The sequence below is a fragment of the Lolium perenne genome, chromosome 5 (assembly GCF_019359855.2).
Source record: "Lolium perenne isolate Kyuss_39 chromosome 5, Kyuss_2.0, whole genome shotgun sequence".
NCBI classification, from domain to species: Eukaryota; Viridiplantae; Streptophyta; class Magnoliopsida; order Poales; family Poaceae; genus Lolium; species Lolium perenne.
Window position 1 is genome coordinate 152,170,889 of NC_067248.2, and position 13,190 is coordinate 152,184,078.

The window sequence follows — 13,190 nt, forward strand, 5'->3', positions numbered from 1 at the left end:
ACTGCTGCCCGGGCACGTGCACGGGCTTCAGCAGTGTGTGCCTCACGCGGAAGAGGCTCTTAGGCAGCGATCTGGTGTCGGTGCATGGACAATGCCCGGGCTTTGGCCCCGCACGACAATAGCAGAACGGCGGAAGATGTTGTCGCACCGATCTAGCGATGGCCAACTTCCTTTTTTTATGGGAGCTATAGGCAACTTCCTCGCTGCTTATTCTTTTCTCTATGATAATTAGCCCGCTCAACTTACTTACGAAGCTGCCAGTAAGGGCAAATAGCTTAGTAGCCCATTACCCACGTTGGGCATAAGAAACTCAACACTCGGCGGGAAACATAGACATCCCTTCGTGAGAGGAGACCACCGCCCTTGAGAGTCGTCTGGAAGCATCTCCGTCTGGCACCTCTGCCTCCCCCCCTCGTTTGGCGGCTCTACCGTCGCGAGTGAGCTTGGAGGAGGTAGCCAGGACTCCTCAATATAGTAGGTTTAGATCAAGGTCTAAGTTTTGTTTTCCCCTAGTGAAGTTTGGCGAGATGCCGGCATGTGAAAGGTTGTTGGAGCACGCGGGCTACGTTCGACAGCTGGCGGTGGTGTTTTTCCTCTCCATGGCGCTTCACAGGTTGAAGCCGGAGATGGAGGGGAAAGACATCACTATCTTCCCCATTAATAATTCCGATGTCTGGTCCCTAAATGTGGAGACCTTTGCCTGTCAAGTTAGGCACAGATCGGGCTGTTGTTCTTCTATCCTTCTTCAGCCATCATGGAGATGGAGGGGGGAGTGGCGGGATGGTGCTCTACTTCGAGCTTCTCAGGCTTTCAATGGTGTTGTAGGTGAGCAAATCTGCTGGATCTCATTCTCTTCTACTCGTAGTGGCTACTAGCTTGTTGCCTCGTCGGCGACTGCAATGTCCGAATGGCAGCCGCTCCTTCTTCCGCCAACAACTTTTAAAGATCTTCCTAGCCTACACCATAAGTTCAACCTTCAGGGCAGAGTGCCATCTTGTAGGTCTTCTTGGACTAGGGCGGGGATGGCAACAACTCCGTGTGTACCAACTTGTTGGGACTCTAAGTGCAGAGTGTTGTAGCAAGCGTCTTTTCCCCACAAGGTTGACTCGAGGGTTTATATCAAACTCTCGGGGAATTGGCTAGAGGCTGATTTCTTCTTCTCCTCTTCTAGCAACCTGCAAAACAAAGTTTTTGTCTTGTGTCCGCAGCTCCACCGTGTGGTTGTCAAGCAAGGTATCATATTAGTTATATGAAATATAAATATAAAGTAAAGTAATGTAAAACAAGTAAACTAGGCAAGCAAGATAAAAGCAATGAAAGGATAGTTGGTTTTGGATTTTTGTGTGTGTTTGCAAGTGAAGAAAGTAATTTTCTATTTTTGTATTTTTAAATAATAAACAACAAAAAATATAAAGTATGATAGTTGTGTTGGAAAGGTGTTTCTAATGGTTTAAAATTGATCGGGGTTTATGGGTTCACTTGTCTACTCACTTTTAAGTTGTATTGGTGATACGTCCGTGATACGTCCAAAACGTATCTACTTTCCCGAACACTTTTGTTGTTGTTTGCCCTCTATCTTGTGTGTTTTGAATACAACTAACGCGGACTAATGTTGTTTTCAGCAGAATTGCTCTGGTGTCTCATTTTTGTGTAGAAATTCAACTTTCAGGAAATTCCCGGAAAATATCGCAAAACTTATATTTCACCTGAAGACTCACGGAGCCAGAAGACGAGACGGAGGGGGGCCACGAGGGGCCCCAACCTACCCTAGGCGCGGGCCAGGCCTTGGCCGCGCCTAGGGGTGGTCTGGCCGCCTCGGCCACCCCCTCGACCTCTCCTTCGCACTATAAGAAGCCCATGACCTAAAAACCGAGGGGGGGGTCTACGTTTTTCCAGAAAGAGTTCCGCTGCTCCGCCGCCACCAGAAACCCCAATCCGGGGACCAGAAACTCCGTTCTGGCACCCTGCCGAGATGGGGATTTGGAGGAGATTGATACGTCTCAAACGTATCTATAATTTCTTATGTTCCATGCTAGTTATATGACAATACTCACATGTTTTATATACACTTTATATCATTTTTATGCATTTTCCGGCACTAACCTATTAACAAGATGCCGAAGCGCCAGTTCCTATTTTTTGCTGTTTTTGGTTTCAGAAATCCTACACAGAAAATATACTCGGAATTGGACGAAACAAAAGCCCACGGTCTTATTTTGCACGGAGCCTTCCAGAAGTCCGGAGAGGAGACGAAGAGGGGCGACGAGGCGGCCACACCCTAGGGGGGCGCGGACCCACCCTTGGGCGCGCCGCCCTATGGGGTGGGCCCCTCGGGCGCCTCCCGACTCTGCCCCTTCGCCTATATAATCTCTCCGTCGCGAAAACCCTATTACCGAGAGCCACGATACGAGAAAAGTTACTGTGACGCCGCCGCCAATCCCATTTCGGGGGATTCAGGAGATCGCCTCCGGCACCCTGCCGGAGAGGGGAATCATCACCGGAGGGCTCTACATCACCATGCCCGCCTCCGGACTGATGCGTGAGTAGTTCATCCTTGGACTATGGGTCCATAGCAGTAGCTAGATGGTTGTCTTCTCCTCTTGTGCTATCATGTTTAGATCTTGTGAGCTGCCTATCATGATCAAGATCATCTATTTGTAATGCTACATGTTGCGTTTGTTGGGATCCGATGAATATTGAATAATATGTCAAGTTGATTATCAATCTATCATATATGTGTTGTTTATGTTCTTGCATGCTCTCCGTTGCTAGTAGAGGCTCTGGCCAAGTTGATACTTGTAACTCCAAGAGGGAGTATTTATGCTCGATAGTGGGTTCATGCCTCCATTGAATCTGGGACAGTGACAGAAAGTTCTAAGGTTGTGGATGTGTTGTTGCCACTAGGGATAAAACATCGATGCTTTGTCTAAGGATATTTGTGTTGATTATATTACGCGCAGTACTTAATGCAATTGTCTGTTGTTTGCAACTTAATACTGGAAGGGGTGCGGATGCTAACCCGAAGGTGGACTTTTTAGGCATAGATTCATGCTGGATAGCGGTCTATGTTATTTGTCGTAATGCCCTAATTTAATCTCATAGTAGTCATCATGATATATGTATGTGCATCTCTATTTGTCAATTGCCCAACTGTAATTTGTTCACCCAACATGCTAGTTATCTTATTGGAGAGACACCACTAGTGAACTGTGGACCCCGATCCATTCTTTTACATCTGAAATACAATCTACTGCAATCTCTGTTCTCTGTTGTTCTTTGCAAACAAACATCATTCTCCACACCATACGTTTAATCCTTTGTTTTCAGCAAGCCAGTGAGATTGACAACCTCATTGTTAAGTTGGGGCAAAGTATTGTGATTGTGTTGTGCAGGTTCCACGTTGGCGCCGGAATCCCTGGTGTTGCGCCACACTACACTCCTCCACCAACAACCTTCACGTGGCCTTCATCTCCTACTGGTTCGATAACCTTGGTTTCTTACTGAGGGAAAACTTGCTGCTGTACGCATCACACCTTTCTCTTGGGGTTCCCAACAGACGTGTGCTTCACGCGCCATCAACCAATTTTTCTGGCGCCGTTGCCGGGGAGATCAAGACATGCTGCAAGGGGAGTCTCTCTCATCCAATCTCTTTACTTTGTTTATTGTCTTGCTTTATTTTATTTTATTTTCAGTTTTGTTTGCTTTCTTTATATCAAAAACACAAAAAAATTAGTTGTCACGAATTTTTAGCTATCATGAATTTTTAGCTGTCAAGAATTTGATGTCCATTTTGAGTAGATCTCTCTGTAGGAGAACCTAAAAATTCTGCAAAAATTCATGCGTGATCCTCAGATACGTACGCAACTTTCATTCAATTTGAGCTTCCTCATCTGAGCATGTTAAGTGCCTCGAAAAAATTCGTCTTTACGGACTGTTCTGTTTTGACAGATTCTGCCTTTTATTTCACATTGCCTCTTTTACTGTGTTGAATGGATTTCTTTGCTCCATTAACTTTCAGTAGCCTTGGGTAATGTCCAGAAGTGTTAAGAATGATTGTGTCCTCGCTGAATATGTGAATTTTTTATTATGCATTAACCCTCTAATGAGATTGTGTTGAGTTTGGTGTGGAGGAAGTTTTCAAGGGTCAAGAGAGGAGGATGATATGATATGATCAAGAAGACTGAAAAGTCTAAGCTTGGAGATGCCCCCGTGGTTTATCCCTGCATATTTCAAGAAGACTCAAGCATCTAAGCTTGGGGATGCCCAAGGCATCCCCTTCTTCATCAACAACTTATCAGGTCACCTCTAGTGAAACTATATTTTTATTCCGTCACATCTTATGTGCTTTACTTGGAACGTCTATGTGCTTTTATTTTCGTTTTGTTATTTTCATTCTCTGAATAAATCGGATCCTATCATGCTTGTGTGGGAGAGAGACACGCTCCGCTTTTTCATATGAACACTTGTGTTCTTCGTTTTTAATATTCATGGAGAAACTTGAAAGTCGCTTCACTTATTGTTATTTTGTTGGAAACAGAAAATGCTTCATGTGGTAAATGGTATATTATCTTGATTAATTTGATACTTGGCAATTGTTTTGAGCTCTCAAGTAGATCATGTTTAAGCTTTTGCATCATGTAGTTTAAACCTATTAGTGGAGAACTACTGTAGAGCTTGTTGAAATTTGGATTGCATGATTGATCTCTCTATGGTCTAGATATTTTCTGGTAAAAGTGTTTGAGCAACAAGGAGACAGTGTAGAGTCTTATAATGTTTGCAATATGTTCTTATGTAAGTTTTGCTGTACCGGTTCATACTTGTGTTTGCTTCAAACAACCTTGCTGGCCAAAGCCTTGTACTGAGAGGTAATGCTTCTCGTGCATCCAAAACCTTGAGCCAAAACTTATGCCATTTGTGTCCACCATAACTACCTACTATGTGGTATTTCTCTGCCATTCCAAAGTAAATTGCTTGTGTGCTACCTTTAAAATTTCATGCCTTGTCTTTGCAATACATAGCTCATGGGAAAATAGCTTAAAAACTATTGTGGTATTGAATATGTTGCTTATGTATCTTATTTCTTATAAGTTGCTTGTTGAGCGGTAACCATGTTTCTGGGGACGACATCAACTTTTTACACCTTTGTTGAATATCATGTGAGTTGCTATGCATGTTCGTCTTGTCTGAAGTAAGGGTGATTTATCATGATTAAATGGTTTGAGTATGCATATTGTTAGAGAAGAACATTGGGCCGCCAACCAAAGCCATGTATCGTGGTGGAATTTTCAGCTTGGACATTAATCCTCAATCTCTTATGAGAATATTATCTGTTGTTGAATGCTTAAGCATTAAAAAGAGGAGTCCATTATCTGTTTTCTATGTTGTCCCGGTATGGATGTCCTCAAGTTGAGATCTATCAAAACTGAGAAATCAAATGCGATCTATCTCCTTGGACCTTTGTACAGGTGGCATAGAGGTACCCCTTTGTGACACTTGGTTGAAACATATGTAATGCAATGATAATCCATGGAAATCCGAGCTAATTAGGACAAGGTGCGGGCACTATTGGTATTCGATACATGAGGCTTGCAACTTATAGGAGGTCTTATGCATAACACATATGAATTATTACTACCGTTGACAAAATTGTTTCCATGTTTTCAAAATAAAAAGCTCTAGCACATGAGTAATCCATCCTTCCCTCTGCGAAGGGCCTTTTCTTTTACTTTATGTTGAGTCAGTTTACCTACTTCTTTCTATCTTAGAAGAAAACACTTGTGTCAACCGTGTGCATTGATTCTTACATATTTGCTTATTTGCACTCATCATATTACTTTGTATTGACAATTATCCATGAGATATACATGTTGAAAGTTGAAAGCAACTTCTGAAACTTAAATCTTCCTTTGTGTTGCTTCAAAACCTTCTATTAAAAATCTATTGCTTTATGAGTTAACTCTTATGCAAGACTTATTGATGCTTGTCTTGAAAGTACTATTCATGAAAAGTCTTTGCTATATGATTCAGTTGTTTAATCATCATCTTTACCATTGCTTTGAGTCACTTCATTCATCTCATATGCTTTACAATAGTGTTGATCAAGATTATGTTGGTAGCATGTCACTTCAGAAATTATTCTTTTTATCGTTTACCTACTCGAGGGCGAGTAGGAACTAAGTTTGGGGATGCTTGATACGTCTCCAACGTATCTATAATTTCTGATGTTCCATGCTAGTTTTATGACAATACCTACATGTTTTGCTCACATTTTATAATGTTTTTATGCATTTTCCGGGACTAACCTATTAACAAGATGCCGAAGTGCCAGTTCCTGTTTTCTGCTGTTTTTGGTTCCAGAAAAGCTGTTCGGGCAATATTCTCGGAATTTGACGAAACAAAAGCCAAACCTCCTATTTTACCGAGACGGACCCAGAACACCGAAGGAGAGACGGAGAGGGGCCAAGGGGGCCCCACACCACCTGGCGGCGCGGCCAAGAGGGGGGGCGCCCAGCTATGGGGTGGGCCCCCCGGGCACCCCCTCGCGCCGCCCTTTCGCCTATATACTCCTCGCGACGCGAAAACCCTACATCAATCTATCAGACTCCAGAAAGACTCCAGGGGCGCCGCCGCCATCGCGAAACTCCGTTTCGGGGGACAGAAGTCTCTGTTCCGGCACGCCGCCGGGACGGGGAATTGCCCCCGGAGTCATCTCCATCGACACCACCGCCATCTTCATCGCCGTTGCTGTCTCCCATGATGAGGAGGGAGTAGTTATCCCCCGAGGCTGAGGGCTCTACCGGTAGCTATGTGGTTCATCTCTCTCTCCCATGGTGTGATCTTTATGTGATCATGAGCTTTGTATCACTATTAATCTATGTGCTACTCTAGTGATGTTATTAAAGTAGTCTGTTCCTCCTCGATGATGTAAAGTTGACAGTGTGTGCATCATGTAGTACTTGGCGTAGGTTATGATTGTAATCTCTTGTAGATTATGAAGTTAACTATTACTATGATAGTATTGATGTGATCTATTCCCCCTTTCATAGCTATTGGTGACAGTGTGTATGCTATGTTAGTACTCGGTCTAAATTGCAACGGTCTATTATGCACTCTAGAGATTACTTTAATATGAACTCCGGACGTTGTGGAGCTTGTTTACTCCGGCTTGAGGTGTGCTTTTGTAGCCCTACACAATGAATGGTGTTTGTTATCCAACAAGAGAGTGTTTGAGAGTAGTACAAGTGAGGAGAAGCTATTTATTTATTGTGTGATCATTGTTGAGAGTGTCCACTAGTGAAAGTATGATCCATAGGCCTTATTTCTAAGCATTGAAACACCGTTTCCAACAAGTTCTGTTACATGTTCGCTTGCTGCCATTTTTATTTCAGATTGCAATTACTACTTATAATCATCCATATTACTTGTATTTCACTATCTCTTCGCCGAACTAGTGCACGTATACATCTGACAAGTGTATTAGGTGTGTTGGGGACACAACAGACTTCTTGTATCTTAATTGCAGGGTTGCTTGAGAGGGATATCCTTGACCTCTACCTCCCTGAGTTCGATAAACCTTGGGTGATCCACTTAAGGGAAACTTGCTGCTGTTCTATAAACCTCTGCTCTTGGAGGCCCAACACTATCTACAGGAATAGAAGCGTGCGTAGACATTAAGCTATTTTCTGGCGCCGTTGCCGGGGAGATCAAGACACGCTGCAAGGGGAGTCTCTCACATCCAATCTCTTTACTTTGTTTATTGTCTTGCTTTACTTTATTTTATTTTCTGTTTTGTTTGCTTTCTTTATATGAAAAACACAAAAAATTAGTTACTTGCTTTACTTTATTTTACTGTCTTGTTCGTTTTCTTATATCAAAAACACACAAAAAATTAGTTACTTGCATTTAATTTGTTATCATGTCTAGTCCTGGACTTGTTACTCCGTCCCCTGAGGAATTGGTCTTTACTTTTAAACAAGGGGATGAGGAGAGTTTTAAGGAAGCTTCGTCTAGAATTTTTAATTCTTATGGTAAAACTGAACCTAAAATGACTCTAAGCCTGCTTCTTAGTAACTTTTATTTTGGGCTTATTCTTCGCTATAGATATGCCTTGGATGCTGTAGTGGGAGGAGATTTCCTTCATTGCGATGGGGATCAAGCTTTTAATGCCATAAAAAAATTGGTTGCATCATCTAGCTCAGCTAATAATTTTGATTCATCTCTTGTTAGTATTTATAATAGATTAAACACTCTTGAGACAAATATATCTTGCTTAAAAGAAGGGTATAGTCGGATTCGTGAGCATTTTGATTATGTTCCAGTAAACTCTGAACCTTCAATGTGGGACCCTATTATTAAAGTTGCTATTGATGGTAAAAAAATTTATGCCCGTTGTGATATTATGACTGAATTTTGCCTTATGCCTAAAAGTTTTTATGAATCTTTGACACTCTGGGGACTTACTGAAGGTGGAGAAGGAATAACTCTTACTGATAACTCTGTTATAATTCCTAAAGAAATAGCTGAAGGAGTGTTCACAACCCTTCTTGGAAGAACGGTATCCACTGATTATCTCGTTATTGAATGTGTAGGGACAGGACAAATCACACTTGGAAGATCCCTGCTGAAACTCTTGGGAGCAACCATAGATGTGGGGAAAGGCACTCTAAATTCCTCTACACCTAGATGCGGTCATATATTCCCTAAATCAAAGAGTAAGAATAAGAGTAAGAAGGGTAGACGCAAAGCCCCTGGTAATAATGTTAATGTTTCTTCTCTTGATAATACTTGATTTGCACTTTCTGCGCGCAGCTGAAAGGCGTTAAAAAAAGCACTTCTTGGGAGATAACCCATGTATGTTTTTATTACTGTTTTGTTGTGTCTTGGAAGTTGTTACTACTGTAGCAACCTCTCCTTATCATATTGTTGTGCCAAGTAAAGTCTCTGATAGTAAAGTTGATACTAGATTTGGATTCCTGCGCAGAAATAGATTTTTACCTGTCACGAATTTGAGTAGATCTCTCTGTACGAAACTCGTAAAATGCTGCAAAAATTCATACGTGATCCTCAGATTTGTACGCAACTTTCATTAGTTTTGAGCTTTTTCATCTGAGCCTGTTAAGTGCCTCTATAAAATTCGTCTTTACGGACTGTTCTGTTTTGACAGATTCTGCCTTTTATTTCACATTGCCTCTTTTACTATGTTGAGTGGATTTCTTTGTTCCATTAACTTTCAGTAGCTTTGGGTAATGTCCAGAAGTGTTAAGAATGATTGTGTCCCCTCTGAACATGTGAATTTTTGATTATGCACTGACCCTCTAATGAGTTTGCTTTGAGTTTGGTGTGGAGGAAGTTTTCAAGGGTCAAGAGAGGAGGATGATATACTATGATCAAGAAGAGTGAAAAGTCTAAGCTTGGGGATGCCCCCGTGGTTCATCCCTGCATATTTCAAGAAGACTCAAGCATCTAAGCTTGGGGATGCCCAAGGCATCCCCTTCTTCATCGACAACTTATCAGGTCATCTCTAGTGAAACTATATTTTTATTCCGTCACATCTTAAGTGCTTTACTTGGAGCGTCTGTTTGTTTTTGTTTTTGTTTTTGTTTGAATAAAATCGGATCCTAGCATTCCTTGTATTGGAGAAAGACACGCTCCGCTTTTTCATATGAACACTGGTGTTCTTAGTTCTACTTTTAATGTTCATGGCGGAGTTGAAAACCACTTCGTTAATTGCTATTTGGTTGGAAACAGAAAATGCTTCATATGGTAAATGGTATATGGTCTTGAATAATTTGATACTTGGCAATTGTTTTGAGCTCTCATAGATCATGTTTAAGCTTTTGCATCATGTAGTTTAAACCTATTAGTGGAGAACTACTGTAGAGCTTGTTGAAATTTGGATTGCATGATTGATCTCTCTAAGGTCTAGATATTTTCTGGTAAAAGTGTTTGAGCAACAAGGAGACAGTGTAGAGTCTTATAATGCTTGCAATATGTTCTTATGTAAGTTTTGCTGTACTGGTTCATACTTATGTTTGCTTCAAACAACCTTGCTAGCCAAAACCTTGTACTGAGAGGAAATGCTTCTCGTGCATCCAAAAACCTTTAGCCAAAACCCATGCCATTTTGTGTCCACCATAACTACCTACTATGTGGTATTTCTCTGCCATTCCAAAGTAAATTGCTTGTGTGCTACCTTTAAAATTTCACTCCTTGTCTTTGCAATACATAGCTCATGGGAAAATATCTTAAAAACTATTGTGGTATTGAATATGTCGCTTATGTATCTTATTTCTTATAAGTTGCTTGTTGAGCGGTAACCATATTTCTGGGGACGCCTGATACGTCGCAAACGTATCTATAATTTTTGATGTTCCATACTTGTTTTACACCAATTACTATATGTTTTAAGAGACTAACCTATTAATAGTTGCAAAAGTGCACAAGTTCTTGGTTTCATTTTTTTGTGCAGAAAATAGGTAAATATGGAAGGAAATAGCTCATTATGGTGAAATCTCGAATTTCCCGGAATCTGTCCCTGCTGAACACTTTTCAAAGATCGCTTCGAAACTCTATCAAAACAACGTCCAATGGAAAAGTCGTAAGCTACAAAGTTGTAGAGAATTTCAAACCGAACAATTTGGACATCTGATTCGTCCAGAACAGACAACGGATGCATCCGGCAGAGCAGAATTATTGCGGAGGTTCGTGTAGTCTCGGAACTCCGAAAGTTGGTGACGTATTTGACACAAACTCTTTCCATACCTGGATATTTCGGCCCAGCCACGAGTTGTGAGGCTCATGAAGGACAGAGGGGAGTCCTAGGAAGGTTCTAGAGGTGCCCAAGAGCCCTTGGATCAAAGGGGCATCCATCCCATGGCCTAGATTGCATCTCCAACACTATATATTGATGGGAAACCCTATTTTTGGAGCCCCCAAGCATTGTCACGAAAATCCCCCTCCTTGGCAGCAGCCAAGGAGGGGGAAACACTCATCTACACCAGCACCAACTCAAGGAAGAAGAAGGCTAAGGGGCGGCGCTCCCCCATGATGCCGGCGGCGGGGAAGTTGTCCCCCGCGCCGCCGCCGGCGCCGCCCACGCCTCCGCCTCCCGGCGCTCCTCGCTGAGCCCTCCAATGTCTTCACCGCCATCTCCATCACTAACTCCTCATTGTATTCAGTGCTCCATCCTCTCACAAACCTCTGTACCACCCTATGTAAATATGGTGTTTGATGCTATAAGTTATAATCCTATGATCTATGTCATGTTGCCATAGTTTATTTGTCTTTTGATTGCTTTGTTGAATGTCTATGGTTCATTAGAGTTGTATGTTGATATGGTACTGTCCTTTGGTGTCCATTATACTTGTGCGCACATGGATCAACACCATAGGGTTAGTAGTATGTGCAAAAGAAGGGGGTAGTCCTGCCGGAGTGACAGAAACCTAAGGGTTCAAACGGGTTAGTTGCATGTATGGGAGTAAGAGGACCATAAACTTAAGGCTATGGTTGGGGAAACCTTAATGCATTGTTAGTATTTACGGATGTTTGCTAACAATCCAATCATATAGTACTTGTAATCCCAAGTAGTGGAGCGCTTGTATATTTAGCCTCTCCCACATTGAAGACTACATCAAAAACAATGAACTAAATGTCTTCACTAATTAATCTTGGACAAAGCCACCACAATTACCACCACTTTTTCACACTCATGGTACTGTTAGTATATGGTTACTTAGTGTACTTTATTGCTGCAGCACTAACATTTACTTTCATGTATTTATTATCTTGCAAAGCTATCTCTCATACCTGTATTGCTACCGTAGTTTTATTTCCTAGATAATGCAAACGTTTAGTGCGCATAGAGTTGTATCAGTGGTTGATAGAACTTGAGAGAATACTTATCCTACCTTTAGCTCCTCGTTGGGTACGACACTCTTACTTATCGAAAAGGCTACACGCGATCCCCTATACTTGTGGGTTATCAAGATCTTTTCTGGCGCCGTTGCCGGGGAGCCATAACGTAGGTGAATATTTTCGTGTGCACTTGTTTGCTTTATCTCTAAGTAGTTTTACTTCCTGTACCTTGTTGTTCTCTATCTATTGTATAGATAGGGAATGCGAATTACAAAAAAAAATAGTTGTACTTCTTATATAAAAAAAAATAAAAAAAATGTTTTCAGAAAAGAAAAGTGATTGGAAAGATGAGTAATGGTGAAGTGGGGGTCGACCTTGAACATGTGTTCATGCCTGCGAAACCAAAATAATTCTTTCCATGGAAGATTTTCATTAAAAACTTGTAAATAGTGTATATAGTGTATATAGTGTACATATCCCGCTGTAAATAGAATGTATAGATAACCCCTAGTTTGTTATGCAAGTTTGTCACTATGCTGCCTAGAAAACAGATTTCCTGTGCTCCACTGTAGAAAATTTTAATCACCAGAACATGATCTTGATCTGAAATTTCTTGAGTGCATAGTAGTGCTTGCTATCTAACTTTCGTTAGTTCTGACTTTTCTGATTTGAGGTCCGTAGACAGATCTAATAATTCAATCTTTACAGACTGATTCTGTTCAGACAGATTTCCTGTGCTGTGCTGCAAAAATTCGTGAAAAATCTCAGTATGGCATTTTGATCTGAAATTTTTTGTGCATAGACCTGAGGTTATGATCTGTCTTTCATTAATCATGAGTTTTTCGATTTGAGCTACGTAACTATCTCATTGAGTGACATCTTTACAGAGTGTTCAGTTTTGACAGATTTCTATTCTCTTTGTTTAAATATTGTACTTAGGATTCAAAAGTTTCCTTCATTTTCGACGTACTATTGAAATAATAAGAAACCTCAGTATTACAATGGCTAAATATTTGATAGATTTTATAGAGATTAGGTATACTTGAACACTTGTGAATTTTATTTAATGAGTACTAACCTACTAATGAGTTTTGTGAAGCTTTATGTGGATGTAGTTTTTAAGTTCCAATCAATATGGTGATATGAGATGAGCAAGAGGATGCAAGAGCTCAAGCTTGGGGAAGTGTAGATGGATCCCAAGAGAATATTCAAGAAGATGCAAATATCTAAGCTTGGGGATACCCAAGGCATCCCCTATCCATCAACCAACATGAGGTTGTCTCCTTCAAACTCAATATTACCCATCCACATGTAAGCATTGTATATAGTTGCTTTTA